Consider the following 7776-nt stretch of genomic DNA (forward strand, 5'->3'; position numbering starts at 1 on the left):
TTTCCAGCCAGACATTATCTACCAATTTCCCTTCGCATGATACATTTTGAGTATTTAAAGTCACAAGTGGAAAAAGCTGCTATCTTTGGCTGTGGTGTCATGAGGTGTGTATTCAATTATCTCACTTTTGATGCAAATTATGGGATATTGAACATCAAGGATTGCAAACATGTGTTTATCACTGAAAGAAGATGGATACTGTGTCAAATTATGAAAATTTTGATTTCAAAGAAATGTTTGACTGAAATTCATAATGAAATATTCAAAAGTGAGTGCTTGAGAGAGTAAAGTGGGCAAATTCAGTGTATTTCTAGTTATAATTAGAATCAGAAAATGAAGATACACTCAGCAAATGAATTCATTTTCTTATTGTGTGCCAACCCATTATGAGTTTTGAGATAATTTTTTGCAGATTATTTTATCATAAATATCAAATGATGGCAAAATTGACATCATATCTTACCTCAAAACACTGTCTTACTGAGTTTATCAAAGTTTTTATTCAACAACCTTAAGGAGGAGAGTATAGTCAATTGGTTATACAGCTTTAAGTATTTTGTATTTTTAAGGTTATCTGTAAATAGTCCATAAGTGTCCTGTATTTTGTCTGAATTGATTGTCAAGATTTTTATAGCAGGCAGGTGGCATACAATGTCAAAATCAAGATACTACAGTATGTAGTGTTGTGACTGAAATTGCTTGTTTACATTTGATGTACATACAATTATTAGAGTGTAATACTATTCGTTCATTTATATTTATCATGGCAAGAGTTGTAGAATAATTAATAGTGTTGTAGAGTGGTATGTACCATTCACATTAACTGATATCGCAATAAAGTCAATGTTCTGCGTATTCTTCATTGCAAAGCTGCATTCGTCGTCACAGGGTCAGTGAAATTAGAAACCCAACCTTCACAGCAAAATGTGCTGCATCAGATCCAATACATCGGTCTAAATAAATTGCTCTACCCTGTCATCAGCATTGTTTTTGCAGATGTATTGCAGATTTTGTATTGGTTAGTATCTTTTCAAGCTTTTGTTGTAGCACTATGTTACAGGATGACACTTAAACGAGTCCAGTGTCCATAATTATTTAAACCCTGGTTCTCACATTAGTTCTCATTTACAATTAACCCTTTGAGCACTGTAATTTTTCCCAAAAAAATATCAGGGCAACATTTAACCAATTTTTATGACTTTTTCTGTAATTTTTTCCATGATATTTGACTAAATAGACATAAATTTTCATGGGCTACACTTTTTGACCAAAATTTTTGGAAATATCTGAAAAAAATTATCTTGACCTAAAAGAAATTGTTGGCGTCATATTGTGTAAATGCAAGAAAAATTGACTTTGGCACTCAAAGGGTTAAGGTGTCTGTCATTGTTTTTGGTTCTTGATGATTTTGACAGTCAACATGGTGGAAGTCCTTGATTTTTGCTATATCACTTTGCATTTGCACACCTGCAATTTTGTTATAATTACTGTTGTATGATCTGTAGTTAAACATCTGTGGTTACCGGATCTACTACTCAATATTATACCAGCCTTCAAAGTCTGCCTATAATGACGTCTGGCTATTCCCTGGCATGCGTCCTTGGACAGAGACCTAAGGCTGTTAACTAACAAGTGAAAACAAGACATGCAAATTAACAAACAGACTGATTACAAACTGAGCCAAGAGAATAGAATCGAATCAAAAGAGTCTAAAAGATGATAAAATAAAAAGTCAAACACAAATAAGCTGACTGAAAAGTATGTGTCAAATATACCTTATATAGTTGAGTAATCTATGTAGTCATCCTGCATTGGAAAAGTGTTGCTCATTTTAGAGAGTAGGGCCAAAATGTAGCAGGGTGATATATATATATATATATATATATATATGTATATATATATATATATATATATATATATATATATATATATATATATATATATATATATATATATATATATATATACATATCGAAGTATACAGATGTCCTGGGAAATTACAGTGCTCGATGCTAAAGCAGAGCATTAAAATAATAACACAAATTGCTTCAAGTACAAAGGAAACTTAACAGATATCATTACTTTGCACTTGAAGTAATTTTGTGTTATTACACACACACATGTACATATATATATAGAGAGAGAGAGAGAGAGAGATTGGCAATTCTATTCATGTCAAATATTGCTGCATATTCATAGAATGTGTCGTTCGTTGACCCAGACACTTTGCCTGAATAGCACCACCAGTGTCTATGATAGCACTAAGGGGCGACGTCAAAAGTTCAATGTAGGATAAAAGCTTAATTCCCTTAGTTTCCCTCCAACCCCCACCCCCCCCCCCCGTAGAAACTTAATCGACTATTTTGAACCTATTGGCAGGCTGTTTCTATGTAAAGTGAAGCAAAGGACCAGTCAATTATGGGGTGAAATAAAAAACCGATTAAAATAATACTTCATTAACACTGAGAACACATTTTAATTTTGTGTTTTATCCAATGAAAATACAACAATATTAACAACAAACTTGAAGTTTATTGATGAATGAACAAGAACAATACAAATAAAGTCAAGGTTTCTCCTTTCAGAGGTAAGACCTTAAATCGATTTGTCGGATAGAAACTTTTGGGGTCAACCCCCCCCCCACCCCTAAACTAAAAGGATTAAGTTTTTTATCCGACATCGAACTTTTGACGCTGCCCCTAATTGACTCATAGTAGTGCCTGGACATGTACCATGCCTATGCATGTGTTATACCAATGCCAAGGTTGGCAAATTGCAGGATGACCCAATGGTCTAATCAATGGCTTTATCTATTACACTGTCACTTCACTTAATTAATTTGACATTATCTGTCAGAGTTCAAAGTCACCTGAGTTTCCGAAAGCTTCTTATTGATTTTTGTTCTGAAACAAGTTATGTGGGGTTAAAACCTATCAAGGTGCCCGCCAACAAACCACAAATAAAACCACAAATAAAACCAAAACTGCTTCTGCTGGCGCCGTCAACAAAAATCTATGACAGAGCATCGAGACCGTCTGGAGATTTTCCCTCTTGCTTAGCGTACATGTGTCTGTTTTCTTCGGCACGCAAGTTTCTTTGGTCTCATAGACCATGGGACTCCTTTTCAGCTCCATGCATAGACCTACCTCGAAATAATATGTTCAATACCTTGAAGTTCATCCAACTAGTACACCACATTGAATATCACATGGAAAATTTGAATATTTTCTGGGCAAACTTTGTAAAATTTCTGATTAGTTTCACTTCGGAGTATATCAACTCCCCGATGTGGCCAATAGTTTCTGTTCTTACAATAAGCGTCTGTGTGTGATCTTTAGGCGGCAAGCCAGTTTCAATTCAGTGAGTGGTAAACATCGAGAAGGTAACCTTGGAAAGTTTCTGGTCGATTGGGGAACTTGTAATTTACAGACAGGTACGTCTACTGTTTGGCTCATCGTCTAGTTCCAAAGGGGTGAGTGCCTCTAGCTCTCCACGTTGAACAAAAACAACTGACAAATGGCACACAGCGACTTGACCAGAATGGAGAGGGACTGAAAGCTGTAATTAGACTTTGAAGGAGGGAAGGTGGTAAGCTATCTTTAGACAGTCATACGTAGCCCAATAGCTCAATCTTTTTAAAATGTATTGAATCTACTTAAAATATGTATTAGAAATTGTCATCTATATTGACAAATCTAATAAGTGTTAAAAGGACTGACTTGATGGTAGACTGAATGATTAAGTCATGTATGGATGTTTTTGTTGAAGTTTTCGAAGACCAGACTGAGTCTTTCAGTCTAAATGGTTGGCTACACATCTGCACAATACTGTCTGAAATATGTAAACTAAAACCAACTGCTTAATTCCTTTCCTTCGCGAAGAAGACAAAATCGCCACTGATAATTTTTACATTAACGAGAAATTAGAGTTTCCTTCTAAATTAAGCAAGAACTGATATTATGCTGGTACGACGTATGCAAAACGTCAACGCTCTGAACTCTAAACTGCTGTTTTCGGTGTGATCTATCTATGCAGCTTGGCATCACGTGAAAAAATATATTGATTCAGTTTAATAAAATATTTCAGATCTGGTGAAGAAAAAGTTAAGACATTCTCTTATACATTTCATGCACAACTTAAGATGTAGTATTATAGAAAAATGGAAAAATTAAACATTGCTCTCTTCTTTGTTCACTTATCTAAGTATTATTAAGTTAGTCGGTCATTTAGTCAGTCAGTCAGTCAGTCAGTCAGTCAGTCAGTTAGTTAGCTAGCTGATTGAGTAGGTAATTTGATAGTTGGTCGTCTGCTTCTTTTTTCTTCTTTCGGGGTCTATGTTTTGTCCTTCTAATGAATTTGTCCATACATCTGTAACTTTAGAGTATATTCGGATTTTCTTATAATGTTTTCTTCTTTCGAGAAAATAGTTTTGCATTATCAAAGATACTGTAATGAAACGGTAGAATTTGAAGCAAGTCTTAAGTTCTGAGTTTACCGTGTTCAAGATACTGGTGGTACAGATATGATAGCAAGAGATTTCAATGGTGTGTGCAATCACAGATAAACCTGAAAAGTAGACTTCCGTTGTGGTTGCTGAAGAAAATTGTAAGTTTTATTCTAAATGATAGGCTTACAGATTCTTTGTAGTAAACGACACCAGTCCTGAAAGAGAGTTATTTTGCGCTAGGAGAAAATGTTGGCGAAAACGCTAAGAAAAGGTCAACCATAGAGGTGAAATGACTGAGATGAAAAGCACAAATTGTTGTAAAGTAAAAATATCCATTTTGTGGTTTGAAAACTAATGACAGCGTAACATTTCCATTGTGTAGAGCAACCATTCAAAGTGTCTGCAGGGCGCCAGGCTGTGAATTGACGTGTGCCAAGGTTGACTTATAAATCGTCTTTCAGTCTCTCAGTCTCAACCTCAGTGAAAAGAGGTTACATAGCCATAGTGTTTATCTAGTTTAAGAAAAAAGATTTCAACAGTTACATATGAAATAAAAGCCATAAAGATTTACTTGAGTGACTGTTCTTCCTTAACCATGAAAATTTCAGTGAAATTCTGTGAAATTAATTGTTTCACATAGTTGACTTTTTTGATATTTTAGGATGTTGCGACAAAGACTATCTAACGACAATGCTACCTCAGGTTGAATACTGTCAGCAATGAAAAGTCTTATCATGAATCTCGAAGGCCAAAGTAATTAAAAGTAGATATCTTGTAATCTTCAACACTAATGAGTGACAATCCTATATGACAGTATGACATTGAGGCATGGCCGTGTTGTAAAAGAAAAGATGTGTCCATCAAGGTTCATTATATGGTAACTCGTACCTTTATCTTTACTGCATTTGACATACCTACAGCGACGGTCATTTGGACGTTGAGTATCCGGGAACGTTTATAATTCCCATCATAAAAAGACCTCTGAATCGATCTTCCTTGCGAGTAATGAAACATTTGATCAGGGATATGTCACTTATAATCAAGACCTGAGATGAACATAAATATCGAATCCTTGATACCAAAAACACCTGAAATTTTAAGAGTTTAAACGGATGTTTTGCAATAGTACATGGATAAATAACTGGTTTGACTGAGCACGCTTACTGCTGAGTCAAAAATTCAATAACTGGCACATCACAGGGTTTATGCCATTCTTTGTTGCCTGGTCCATTTTTCTTGCCGATGATTGTCAAGGACAATTGATGTCTTAAAGACTAAGTAGCCTTTAAAGGCACACGAGCTACATCTTTTGGCATTATTTTCATGATTTTATATTTAGATTAAAATTAGTCAATAGAAATGTTCTTACTCAAAGATGTTTACTCATGTATAATTAACCACCGAGTGGGACTGCATGGGGGAGTTTCAGTACGACAAATAATAAACGGGTGCCGCACCCAAATATGGCCGCCTCCATACACCTACATGATAAACAGCCTAAATGGTGCATGTACACATTTAAATCTTTTTAAATACAACATGGCGCAACCCACTGAAAGAACGGGAAAGGGATCAATCCACTTTGACAAAAAATTCTCCGCTTTTTACATAACATGGCAAGATTTTGAAAATGGCGGGATAATGAACAAAAATGTATTCAATTTCTTGCCTATTCTGCAACGAAAAAACGTTGTTGAGACATAGTTAATGACTATATAGTTCATCTTGTTGAGTGGACAAATTTCTCAGAGTTGCAGCTCATGGGCCTTTAACAGCATTTCAATAAAGAAACGAACACAGAGTCGGGCAGTGTTAACTTCAAGAGTCTGCCATCATTTTAGCTTATAAGATATTGTTTCACAGTAATTAATAATATATCTTGAAACAATCAAGTGTGCTTTGAAAAACTGCAAACTGAAATATTCCATATTAAAGGGACAGAAATGTGCCCTTGTCAAATTTGCAATCAGTCATATCTTCCTTCTGACGTGTAAGGCACTACTTAATACACAACATGTTACTTTGCGTGCATACAATTGGAACAATGACGCAAATATCACTTTTGAATGTGAACGAACCAATAACTGCATTCCGACGTAACCCATTAACATTAAGTAATGAGTGAAAGAATACGAGGAAATTTTGCTAAAATGAAGCATCTTTTTGCCAAATAAGATAGTCAGGTATTTTTCAAGTTTAGGTCAAGAGACAATTTGAGCATGCGCAGATGATGGTTTGAGGTAAAGGTACTTTGCTGCAGTGAATAGTTTTCATGTAAAACTTTCCCAAGATTCCCCTTTTCTGCCAGAGACCTTTGACCAAAGCTATTCTTCCTTATGAAAAACAAACTTTCCGCTTAATATCTTTGTATTCCCAAAGCATCAGACGTGAAAGATGTTTTTATGTTTTCTGTTTGACAAATTCTCGACCTCGGCTGAACACAATGGGATTAATTGGATTGCTTCAACAAAAGCAAGTTTGGGTGTGTAACCAGCCTTCTTCAATTCAACTGAGAAACTATTGTATGCATTATCTTCGCTAAGCTATCCATTTCTCCGCCCCTAAGTAGGACTTGTTTTTCACACCTGCGCTTCAAATGTGAGTGAAATGTCTCGATATTCAACGCAAAGCACGAAACCTCTGGTTTCCAAGTGTCACGTCATTTGAGTTTCTTTGAGATGCCATGATAATTATTGAATCAAAGCTTACGTTGATAAAAATTCAATCGGTTAGAATATTTTTTTCACTGCACAGTCATTCTGACTTTAATGTGTTTCCATTTCACAAGATTGTGTAAAGTATTTTCAAGCATTTTCATTTCGAGTTGCTTTGGAAAATTCTTGTGTCTTTTTTCTTAAGTTATGACAACTTACATGTAGTTACAACCTCAGACCTCTTAAAACTTGTTTAGAAAATTTCTCTACTGATAACATGGTATTGTCTCCTGAATCAGCAACTCCACTATCGGCTACCATTGGTTAGAATAACCATCATCGAATAAACTACAGATAGAAAGAAAAGATTAAAACTTATCTGGAAACAACTTTGCCTTGATTGACTGAAACAAGGTCATCAGATGTGTTTGGGTTATTATGGTAAGCTTGGCATGAGGTCGATTCGTCTATTCCCTCAAGGATATTTTTTGCGATTTAGAATTGTAACCGAATGGCTGGAAAATAGAGAAACAAGGTGGGTGCTTTTATGTTATAACTAGTCTACCCCCCTTTGCTTATCTTCTCTCCATACAATAAAGACTCGCCCGTCATAGGAATAGGGATGTCTAACTGTCTAAGACGAACCCATTCTCTTTGGGGTGTGGTTCATCTCAG

The sequence above is a fragment of the Ptychodera flava genome, chromosome 8 (assembly GCF_041260155.1).
Source record: "Ptychodera flava strain L36383 chromosome 8, AS_Pfla_20210202, whole genome shotgun sequence".
Lineage (NCBI taxonomy): Eukaryota > Metazoa > Hemichordata > Enteropneusta > Ptychoderidae > Ptychodera > Ptychodera flava.